The 13,335-nt window shown below is 32.9% G+C and overlaps 1 long non-coding RNA gene across 6 annotated transcripts in view; it reads left to right on the forward strand.

The window, feature by feature from the left end:
* Window positions 1-13,335, forward strand: part of LOC145246755 (uncharacterized) — an 86,897-nt gene that overhangs the window by 42,782 nt on the left and 30,780 nt on the right. Inside the window, exon 1 of one of the 6 annotated variants that reach the window (XR_013863166.1) lies at window positions 8,159-8,280. The exons of the other annotated variants lie outside the window; for them this stretch is intronic. This is a non-coding gene — a long non-coding RNA (uncharacterized LOC145246755). Of the gene's footprint in view, window positions 1-8,158; window positions 8,281-13,335 lie in introns of those variants that run through there. 6 annotated transcript variants of the gene reach the window in all.

Here is a 13,335-nt window from a genome sequence, read left to right on the forward strand (position 1 = left end):
ATATAAATGAAATGCCCGTGTTTATAAACAGTGATCAATAATAAGTAAAGCTATGTCAATGTATATTTTTTTATTCATAAAACCATTATTGGCTACACATGTGCATACATGTTTGAGCTTTGATTTATTTCGAAAGGAAACGTTGTCGGCCCTCTAGTCTTAGCAGTATCACTTGAAATGTTTCTTTAAATTGGATTTCTTAGAGAAATACATGCCAAAATCATTATGGGGAGGTAGAACATGGTGGAGAGAAATAGATGAAGGCAGATACGAAGAATGTTTTCAAGTAAAATTGTAGGTAGACATGTGGAGAGGGTTTCAATAGACTTGGGATGTGACCAAGTATCAGTCAATAGATAATAAAAACGTAAATGCCAAAGACTGTGAATGAAACGGATATGTATTGCCTCAAAATGGTTTTATTACTTTTCTTCATTTTTGTGTATTTCCCCGCGGGGAAGTTAAATCGAAATAAGTGGTCGACGCTTTAAAAATGTAGAATTAGCTGTAAATACGATGTTGTCTTTTAAGAGGAATCACTGTTTTTTTTCTGTTTTGTTGTTTAATCATTCCAATCTATTATACAGTAAAATTCTCAAATTATAATTCTCACTAAACTCGTTCGTTAACTTTGGTTAGCACATTAGATAATACTTGAGATAAATTAAGATGAAATAGTAGCCATGCACATGATTCTAATGAGATGTGCTTTTGTATCTTGATTGTCACATATCTTTTTTTCACTTATCTTTAGACGTTCTGTCAGATTTAATCCAAATTGTTTTCACCATGATTATTACGAAGTGCCTTTTATTTGTGGCTTTCCTCCCGGCAGCGTATTAAAAACCAGAGGATATTCAAAACGAGGGAAAATACAGATAAAACTGTAGAGTGAGTAGATACGATGCAATAAACGCGGAGAAACGTGACAGAAATCAACAAGTTGATTATCAGAAAAAAACAAAATTGCGTTAAGCACAACGAAAAATAACGACAACGGACATTTTGGCTGCAAGAAAATAATAGGTCGATAAAGAGATTCATTTCTCCATAAAACAGAAAGAAAATAATAAAAAAACATGGGGACAATTAGTTTTTAGGAAAGAAAGAGAAAACGGCTGGTCCACAAACAAGGAAAACTTGTAAAGAAACCCAACCGACCAAAAAACAATATATCGTTTATAATTTAATATGTGTGAATGTACAGGGTGCTTGGAAAATCGATTTCCTTTTTTATTTACTTTTGTTCGCCCCCCCCCTACTCTCTCGTGGCATATTATTAAAGAGGTGTGAGAGGCTACTATGGTCGGGGCAAAATGTCATTAATTCATTTCGTATAAATTAGAGGATTCTATAGTTCGCATTGCTTTCCCCACTATCTTTTTAGTTGGAATCTTTTCTAGAAATATATCGATTTCTTATAGGAAAAAGCGCATGAAGGTGCCTAATGGTATCAGTAGATATCACACTTAAATCCCAACGCCAAAGTGAAGACCCACTGCTCAAAACGATAAGAGCTGACCGGAAAGCGATCAGAGAATACATCAGAGATTACCCCATGAACCGATATCTTCTCTCTTCCTACTGAATAGTGTGCCAGTAAGACAATTGAATGGTGCAAAGCGGGCATTGAAGAACATGTTTCCACACAGAAGTATTATACCAAGCCCCACTCACCCCTATGGTTCGCTACAGGTTGTGCAGCTGCCATTGCATGCATTTCACCAGTTCGTACGTTATAAGTCAAATACAAATAAGCAAAAATTTATAGATGCTAGAAATCATTGTAGGAGAGAAATAGCCACAGCAAAAGGAAGACATGCCGAAATAACTATGGAACGCATAGAATCGGTATTTCTAGAGAATTTATAATAGTGTAGTGAATAAAGAGCAATCAGTAAGTCCTCCAACAACTAGAAAGTCACGTGCACGGAAACTGAAAAGGCGGAACTACTTGCCCGGCGATTCGCCTCTAGCTGCACGTTAAAATCAACAAACAACTCCCTCCAAAATTTCTCTATGCAGACTGAAGCCACACTTGATCTGAAAATCACTCTTTCTCGTTTCCGCCATATCATTAAAAAAAAACTTAGATACCTCCAGTGCGTGCGGGCCTGATTTCAGCCCTGCTATACTAGTTAAGAAATGCCCAGCTGAGCTAGTCCCCGTACTTTACAAAACATACAACAAAAGCCTTGCTGCATCTTGCTTCCCTAATAGATGGAAGATGGTCTATGTGGTACCAGTGTACAAGAATTCTGGTGAAATGACTGACTCTCTCAATTATCGCTCTCTCAATCTCTTCCCTCTCTTCGCTAAAATTTTTGAGATCTTAATCAATCCAACAATAGTCCACCACCTTGCAAAAGCGAATCTTATCTCTAACAAACAGTGTAGAATTTCGTTCTACTGCAAATATTTTAACAACCATATCTAAACGCATATATTATGCACTGGATAAGGCGGACGAAGCCATGGCTGTAGCCCTTGATATATTCAAGGTCTTTGACAAAATCTGACACGAAGGGCTGCTAATGAAAATTAACTCGTACTGTATAACTGAACGAATACTAAATATGATTAGATCCTTCTTAGACAATAGGACCATCCAGGTTGTCATTGAGGGACGTACATCCAAACAGCATAACATTAATGCGGGAGTGCCTTAAGAGTCGATCCTTAGACCACTATTATTCTTGATATTCATTGAAGATAATAATATTGTGTCCGAGAGGGGTATATTTATTGATGATTCAACGTCTATAACATGCACGAGGGAAGAACGGGTGTACGCAAATATAAGACAATGGCAGAATCCTTAGAAAATGGCCATCCAGGAATGGGGCTGTAAATGGATGGTAACATTTAACGCTAGTAAGATTAAGCTGCTCTCATTTATCAATTACAAGAAGCCTTTCCAACCACCGATATCCATGATAAATAATACCCTACCTGAGAATTATTACTTTAAATTCACAGGCAATATTAACTGGAACAAATACATTGAGGAGATTACGAGGGCTGCTGCAAATAAGTGGGTTCCCTCTATCGTGCTAGACGACTACTCACACCTGAGAGTATCCTACAAAGCCACCATGGGCCCATGCATGGAGTATTGTTGCGACATCTGAGTTGATGCATCTATCACTAGTCTCTTTCTCTCTCTGTCTCTCTGTTTCTCTCTCTCTCTCTCTCTCGCTCTTGGATAGGGTCCAAAAAAAGAGTCTTCAATCTAATAGGTCCCACTTTGGCAACTAAGCTCCAATCCCTGTCCCATCGCTGCAATGTTTCATTCCTGTGCCTGCTTTACAATTATTTTAATGGAATATGATCTGACGAACTCGTTGCACGTGTCCCTTCGATGTACATATCCACAAAAAAACCAGCTTAGCAAAAACAAAAATCACACCCCTTCACTGTTGAGCTCCTTAAATGCCAGTAAGCTTTCTACTCTAATATTTTCTTCCCATGAGCAGCTAGACTTTGGAATTCTCTTTCTGCTACCTGTTTTCCTGGCTGTACATATATGCAAAAGTTTAAAAGCTTAACGTAACCTCATATATAATAAAAAAAAAAATACCAGCGATGGTTGACGTTATGTTGTTTTGAAAAAAGAAAAACCGAATGAAATTATGAAATGGGCTACACATACACGCACATATGTTTTCCTTCCCGATATGGATAGGATTCTGACACTGTTTTCTTTTCATTTTCGTATGATCTATGATCATTTTCTTCTTTTGCATTTTTCCTTTTAATATCCTGAAGGTGTCCTCTGAAATAGGGACGAAATTTTGATTATTTCATAATTTCATTCGGTTTTTCTTTTTTCAAAACAACACACATATATATATATATATATATATATATATATATATATATATATATATATATATATATATACTGTGGTGTATATATTAGTGTTGAGGGGATTAATCGGAATCGGAATTGGAAAAATCGGAATTTTGGGGGGTATCAAAATCGGAAAATGTGCCTATTTTCCAATGCCATAAACGATTCTTTTAATGGTCGTATTATTTCATTTTATTTAAAAGCAAAATCTTCCACTGCTAGTATTAATGATAAAACAATAAATATTTATTGATTTTTAACTATAAGTAAAGCTAAAATCAATAGATCATCCTCCCACACGCGTATTTTTATGCGAGAGAAAAAATCTGCAAATTTAACCTCTATTTTGACGGTAATCTGGAATAAATGACAACTCTATTTTTAAATATTTAGATATTCATAAAGAATCGAAATCGCTAAGTGTATTGGAATCGATAATTTTGTACGGAATCGGTAATTGTATCGGATTCGGGAAAAATATTTGAATCGTCCCGTCGCTAGTATATATATATATATATATATATATATATATATATATATATATATATATATATATATATATATATATATATATATTACCTGAAATAAGAAGGGCCAAAATTCGCAGGATGCCGACCAGATCTCTCATATTAATTATCAAATGAATCCCTGCGATTACAACATTCCGATGTTTCTCCCAGTGTCACAGCTTTTTTTAGTGTAGGATTTTTGTGGATGTATATGGTATTATCAAGCATTGGAATAGTGTAGAATTAACAGTTTTACTTCCACATACACTTAGTATATTAGATGCTTTCACATACACTATATATATTAGATGTCTACAACAATAAATGTTAATCAATATTCGTTTCAATTCTAAAGCTCAGAAACAAAGTGTTTGAGTACGGATGTTTATCGGAACATTCTCATTATTCTCATATACAGACGATAACCCACAAGTTATGCTGTCGCTGTACGAATATCATTTATAAAATGCTAACCTTAACTGGAACGCTTTACAGTAATATTATTTATAGTTATTATGTGTTAACGAAACTATAATTGTGTGATAAACTCGAATTAAGAGTAGGCGTTTATTTCATTAAAAACGTATTTACTATCTTTGCAACACTGTTGCGTTTTATTTGGATAATTCAGAGTACAACTATTCGACATTTTTCAGGTGTATCTTACTAACTCAGGAATCATTCTGTCTTTCTCAGAAGTCTGCACGGAATTTTGAACAGAACGCCTTATTTAATCCACGGAGATAGCATGCTCTAGTTATACCAGCCATGATCGGCTATAATTCTTCAGTAATTTTTAATTGTATTCTTTGTGTCGGCCGCATTGATGATTGAACCTTTAACCTCCAGTAGAGTCTCCCTATAATTGTTTGCGGGACGGATATATTTGCGTATATCATCATGCTTTATTCTCGGCATGTTAGCAAAACGAACGCACACACATACAAGAAAATTGCTGAATTAATAGAAATGACCTCCAGTTTATTTTTTTTTTTTAGAAATGATTTCCAGATTATTTTTATTATTTTATTTTTTGTTTTGATTCTTTTTGATCGAGACATATTCTCGCTGCGTAGATAGGATTCCGTTCCAATGTTTCGTCTATTTCAATTTAAATGTCGGTGTGTGTCACGTAGCGCTGGTACTCTGAAATATGAAACATTGATTTTGAATAAAATTACTAGGTAAAACTCAGTTTTAACTGAATAATCCAAATAACACAAATTATCAATTTTCTATTTTAGTTGAATATTTTGTGACTATATGAAAAACAATACAGCTTTTAACAATGTAATATTTTCTTTTTAAAGCAGGCAGTCTAATAAAGTAGAATATTACAAAGACACTGCAACTAAAGTAAACTTGGTTTTACAAAGTAACGCTTAGTTGTAGCTGAATTTTACCTACTAATTCTTCCTTTATACCAAGTGTATTTGTGCAAGGAATTGTTGAAGACTTCTAGTCGGTCACAGCTGATAAAAATTACCGAGTTCAACAAAATATACCCGAAGAGGATCGGGTGTTACATTGGCCAAAACACTCGAGAATAGAACAGTAGTTCGAATAAGCCAAATAATATAAATTATCAATCTTCGATTTAAGTTAAATATTTTGTGACTACATCAAAAGGAACACAGAGTTTTAACAATGTAATATTTTCTTTTTAAAACGGACAGTCTAATAGGGCAGAATATTACAAGAACACTGCACCTAAACTAAATATACGGGTCCTGGATATGACCTTAAACTATATCCAGTGGTGAGGCCCCAGCTTGTGGGCTTTGGGGAGTGTGGAGCCACCCTTTAATTGCCATTGCTCCCAGGTCCACTCTGACCGAGAGTGGTAGTACGTGTTAGGGTCCCAACTATGGGTTAAATAGAAACCGACTTGAAAACAACAAATATATTCTATTAAAAAAATTTTCTTCAAAATCTTTGGATTTGGCATTAAATAACCTGAAAAGGGTTGATATGCCATAAAACAAAAACAACCAACCAACCAACTAAGTATATGTAAATAAACCTTCTACTGCTAAAAAAAATCCCTTATAAATTGTGATTGATGATTACTGGCAGTTACTGCTATGTAGATGCATATCCTGGTGAACCTTGACTGTCAGTACAACTGTAACTATTGATTCCCGGCGTACAGTATCGGTCATAAGCAGTATCGGCCTCCAGTGGGTGATAATTAGCAGTTAATGTTATATTTAGGCGTTTACAATTAATGAATTTTGGGTGTATTTACAATTGTCACAGAAAGTTCCCGGTGTACAGTTTTGATCACTGGCAGCCATGAACGTTTTCTTCTTTCACAGGACTGCTCTTCAATGATTCACGTTACATTTACATTATTAACTTACTAGGAGTAGTCACACAAGCCATCATCAAAGATTGCTTTTTGAGAACAATTTGTGCTTTTTCCTGGATGCTGAGTGACAACAAATCTCCCCAGACTTTCAGTACTCTTCACCTTTTTCGATAACCGTTGCAAAAGAATTTGCGTTATCGCAACAACCGCTTAGCATTGATTTCTCCCTGGCGGCTACCATTGGTCTTCATGTTCATGGTCTTGTATGTTAATTTCTGTTATGTGTTGTCCATAAGCTGTCAATTCCAGTCTCTATGTTCCCATCGCATTTCAATCACGGTGATGATCCTGCTTGGTATTTTATACATTTTTAAGCATTCTATTATCCATGCTTGAGGGATTCTGTCTTACGCGTTTTTGTAGTCGATCTATACCATGACTAAATTTTTTCTTATTCTTTTTCTCCTTTAGGATCTTTTGATTTATATATAGCAGATCATGTGTTCCTCGAGGAGAAGTCGACGATTATTCAGGTAGTGGTAGATTTGTTCCCTCAGTCGTGCTGTCAGTATTTTCTACATAGTGGGTAAACACGTGATCGGCCTATAGTTGCTGAGGGCGGTTCCTTTCTTTGTGTCCTTCTGTATCAACGTAGTTCTGCCTTTTATCATTCAAGCTGGTACGTTTGTTTCCTGTATACATCTTTTCATGTTTTGAGCTAGTCTTTCGTGTAGAGTAGTAAATTATTTTGAACCTGTATATATGTATCCCATCGTGTCCTGGTGCTCTCCAGTTTGCCATTTTTCCTATGGTTTTCTTTATGGTTTCCTGTTCCTTCTTCGATTTGTTGTAACTCTTCTTTCATGTCCTTCAGCCATTCGGCATTTCTGCTATAGTCCTGTCGTTCTTCCCATATCTTACTCCAACAGAGTTTTGTTTCTGTTGGGTTTGGTCGTTCCGTTTTTGTTTTTATTTATATTTTATTACTATTATTATTATTATTATTATTATTATTATTATTAGTGTTGATGATACTACATCTGTTATTTAGTGTTTTCATCAGTACTCGACAAATAAGAAGCATATGCCAACAATTCCGGTTACATTTGTTTACAATCGCTGAAAGCCATGTTAAAGTTTCATATATTAATTTTCTGCCAGTCTGATTTTTTCTTTCAAACGAAGTCCAATTCGCTAACCGGACAATTTTTACATCAAACCCAGTTTTACACCTATTTACATCAAACCAAGGTTTACACCTATTAGCAATAATTTGTAATAATAGAATAATAATTAAAAAAACACAGTCAGATCTCTAGGATTTATTCGTATTTTTACACTATTTATATTATTTTTAATATTATAATCATTATTATTATCGTTACGATTGCTAGTAATATTCTTAATAATTAAGAATATTTTTTATTATTATAACTATAATTATAATTATTTTTATTATAACGTATGCAGTTACATTTAATTGAAACATCGTAGCACGGTACACCAATCAGCGGCCATGTCATGAAGTGACAATAACTACTATAAAAGACTAATGACTACCACGGATGAAAATGTCCGCCACTATATGACAGTGAACAACAGCTAAAGGTAAGCGATTTGCCCAAACATGCTCGCCAGTGCCACGAAATGGCATTAACCACACTCGATTTTATTTCAGAGCAGTTTTCTTATTGAATGATCATCTTTAGTTATCTATTACGTGTAATTATATTCATTCAGATATTCTACACGGTTTATACTTGCGTAAAATTTGCGTAAAATCTTTATGGCAAACACAAACATCTTTCTCTATATATTTTTGTATGCGTATATATATTTGTTTAAAAACTCCTCTCACAGTTTTCTGGTCTACAGACATAAAACCACATATATAAGGTATTCGAACTGATGCAAAACTTTATATTTGGGTTTTAGCCAGGGAAAATCGGTGGAAAAGTGTTAAAATAAAAAAAAATAGGATTTGCCAAGTGAATATGCATGCGTCACGCAATAGCTATTGATTCTTGGTGTTTCCTTTTGACGTTAATGCCTGAGCTATAGATGTTTGCTTTGCAGCAATCATATATAGCTTAGGCATTAACGTCAAAGGAAAAAGTAAATCGTAAGCTAAACGTTTTGGTTCCGATTCTGGTGTTCGAATCATTTGTGTTTTTTACTTTTTAATCATTACTATATACTGGGTTTAATAATAATAATAATAATAATAATAATAATAATAATAATAATAATAATAATGATAATAATAATATTAATAGTGATAATAATAATGATAATAATAATGATAATAATAATAAAGATAATAATAATAATGATAATAATAATGATAAAGATAATAATAATAAAGATATTAATAATAATAAAGATAACATTAATAAAAAAGATAATAAAATAATAATGATAATAATGATAATAATAATGATTATGATAATAATAATGATAATAATAATGTAATAATAAAGATAATAATAATGATGATAATGATAATAATAAAGATAATAATGATAGTAATAATGATAATAATAAAGATAATAATAATGATAATAATAAAGATAATAATAATGATAATAATAATGAAGATAATGATAATAATGATAATAATAATAATGATATTAATAAAGATAATAATGATAATAATAATGATAATAATAATAAAGATGATAATGATTATAATAATTATAATAATAATGATAATAACAGTAATAATAATGATAATGATAATGATACTGATAATAATAACAATAATAATAATAAAGATAATAATAATAACAATAATAATAATAATAATAACAATGATAATTATTAAAATAACAATAATATTAATAATAACAATGATAATGGTAATGATAATGATTATAATAATTATAATAATATCAATAACAATAATAATAACAACAACAAAAACACCACCACCACCAACAACAACAACAACAACAACAATAATAATAATTATAATAATAATAATGATAATAATAATAATAATAATAATAATAATAATAATAATAATAACAATAATAACAGTAATAATAATAATGATAATAATAACAACAACAACAACAAGAGTAAGTGGCTGGAATCCATATTAAATAGAGAAGTAGTCGACCACATCAGCAGAAAAAAAACTTCTTAGTGACATGCAATATGGTTTCCGTTCTGCGAGATCTACAGCAGATGTGCTAATGGTGAAATCTCATAGGATTAGTAAATCTCTTTACAAAGGCTTCCTTTCTAGGGCAATTGCTCTTGACATATCAAAGGCCTTCAATAAGGTATGGCATAAAGGCCTACTTCACAAGATTTCCAGCTATGGTATAACTGGAAATGTTTTCTCAATCATTAAATCATTTCTCTCTGATAGGCTCATAAGATTAGTAGTTGCTGTGCAGAAATCAGAGGCCCTCAGTGTTAATGCTGGAGTCCCTCAGGGGTCGATCCTGGGCCAAACTCTCTTCCTGATCTACATCAATGATCTCCGAAAACACATACTTAAATCATTCGTTGACATCTATGCTGATGACACGACCATCTATGGCAACACATCATCGGCCGTAAATGACAAAGTTCTCTCTGATTCTCTCTCCTCTGATTTTGAGCGCGGGGTACAGTGGGGCAGGGGGTGGTTGGTTACTTTTAATGCATCTAAAACCAATCTCCCATCTTTACATCATCAACGCTCTGATCCCCATCTGGCATCAATTGTAATGGATGGCTATCGTCTAGGGGAGGCCCCATGTTTTGATAAACTTCTGGGTTTGACCTTTACTCCTGATCTAAAATGGAACACGTACATCAAGTCAGTTGGCAAGGTCGCTGGGAAAATGGTAGGATCCTTCTACCGCTCCAGAAGATATCTCACTACTGATGCAATTCTCTATCTATATAAAAGCAACAACAACAATAACAATAATAATAAAATAATAATAACAACAACACTAATAATAATAATAATAATAATAATAATAATACGGAATCTCCATTAATCAAAATAGTATATTTAAGCGTATTTTGTGACCGGGCATATATATTAGTAACGGGACGATTTCAATATTTTTCCGTATTCTGATTCAATTATCGATTTTTTTTTTTTACTAAATTATCGTTTCAGATTCGGATTCTTCATGAATCTCTAAATAATTCAATATATAATTATTATTTTCCCTGATTACCGTAAAAACACGCGTTAAAAGTGCATGTATTTTTTTTCAAACGGAGAATAATCTTTAGATTTTAGTTTTAAAATCAATAAATATTTATTATTTCCACATTAAATTTTGTTTTAAACAAAATCAAATAAAAAATACAAATAAAAGAATCGGTTTTGGGATCGGAAAATCGGCTCAATTTTTTCCAATTCCGATATCCCCAAAAGTTCCGATTTTCTGATAATCGTCCCAACACTAATATATATCGATACAATTTACCAAAAATGTACAATATAAAAGCAAATAATGGTATCACTAATTCCAAAGATCAAGTCCTTATTAATATTTTTACTCGCCGAATTTCAAAATAAATTCGTTGGAATTTACATGCTAATTATTAGTATACATAATCTGGATACAATGTACTTAAGTACGACAAATTGGTTATCATGAATCATATAACATCGGTTGAAATACAATCAGACAATACGTAAGAAAGTACATCGGACGTGCAGACCAAGTATTCTAACCAGAAAGACTCATTGCTAGAGAGAATATTGCGCCCAGAGACAATCATAGCAAACCAGACGAGCTTATTATAAGAAAGTACATAGAATCACTTGGCTCAGACCAGACAAGGGAAAAAAGGAAACGTATTTGGCCAACGAGACATTAACGACTTATGTACAGAATCTTCAGTCAACCGAAAGAAATGATTTTCTACTGTCAAAATACATTTCTTTATTATTTTACACGGACGAATACAATTTTCCCCTTCACTATTTCGCTTCATTGTTTTTGGACGAGTTGGGTAAGTGCTATTACTTCACAGTAGTTTTTGTTTCAAAATTTGAAATATTGTAGTTGCGACTGAGCATGTCTATAAAAAGTTGTGTCCATCGGTGGCTTATTAATCCATGATCAATGATGTTTAATTCTGCAATCGCATTTTCTTTGGTTTGTCTCTCTTAGTTTTAGATTGCATCTTTTAGTTTATAACGGTTTATTTTTGAGAGGGTTTTTGAGGGGGTTTCTCGCATTTAATTTTTAAATGGCATTTTCTTTGGTCAGGCATTAGTTGATTTGTCTTGCTTAATTTCGATATATTTTCTGTGGTCTACCAAGCTAAATCAAAAACCAATTTTGTTGTTTCATCATGCAAAATTTTAAAATAACGATTTCATTAGTTTTACTTAACATTAGTTTAACTTTAAAAACTTTTGTTTGGTCAGACATGCTGAATTTAGATATAATATTTCTTTGATGAATTTCGATTAATACCAAGATAAAATTTTCTTTGATCTGTCACGCTTAATTTAAAAATGGATTTTTGTGTATCACGCTGAATTTTCAAATTGCATTTTCTTTGATATTGCCTGCTAAATCTGAAAATAGAATTTTCCTTGGTTTTTCACGCTAAATTTTAAAATAGCATTTGCTTTGGTTTGTCATGCTGGATTTTGAAATCGCATTTTCTTTGTGTTTCTTGCTAAATTTTGAAACGCAGTTGTCTGTTTGTTTGCTTCTTTTTACTTTTTAACTGTGTTCCCATCAAAAGAAGGCCTATTCCCACTAAATCATGAGGTGCTACTGTGATAAGAGGCAGATTTATAGGGACAACTTGGATATGACATTGGGTAGCAAAATTCTTGTTCAATTCACATATATTAAGTTGGTGCAAAATTAAAGTTGTTTTTTTATCAGATATATGTACGTCAAAAACGACATTATTTTTGCATCAGCTTAATAAATTTCTGCATATTGGAAACTGGATACATAAGAAACTGGAAGGATGAAGGGAAGTGCAAAGGCACACCGTCATAGGAAATAATCTATTAGATTAGAAAATCCTGCTACATCTATGGACTTCTGCAATGAATGAGTGAGATGGAGGGTTGTTGGTAGTCAGGTGGGTTGATGGTATTTATGTTGAAGAAGTATAAGTAAAGTAAGTCGGATAACATTTGGTGGGAGAACTTGTAAAACATAACACGCATGCTACACTGCATCGATGCGATATTTGCCAGAATGTGGCAGACTTTACGGGAACTAATATTAGATTATAGATTCGTTTTACTATCTGCAGTAAAAAAAATACAATTTTATACAGTAATAAGATGTTAAATATACATGTTTATCTGTTTGTAATTTTTATTCATGAAACATAACAAAACAGTCACCGTCGTCCCCTATACATAACTCTTATGCCTCTCATTCTTGAGTATAGTGTCCAAGGAACAAATGCTTATCTTTAAAAATATATTGAACTTCTGCTGCATGTTCAACGGCTCGCAACTAAGACAATGACAGACTCTCCCAGCTCACCTACAAAATACGGTTTCAAAGATTTTTACAGAGGATGCGGGTAGAGCTAACTTGCCCAAACAAAACCATCTGCTGGGGCAAACATTTGGTGTAGTGTTCATTCACCATTTTTATTTTGGGGTCAGAACATTTGATATATTGGCCCATGCTTACCACTGAAGCTCGGTATGCGTGGTTT

Source organism: Euprymna scolopes, chromosome 24 (genome assembly GCF_053919585.1).
Source record: "Euprymna scolopes isolate OS-2025 chromosome 24, ASM5391958v1, whole genome shotgun sequence".
Lineage (NCBI taxonomy): Eukaryota > Metazoa > Mollusca > Cephalopoda > Sepiida > Sepiolidae > Euprymna > Euprymna scolopes.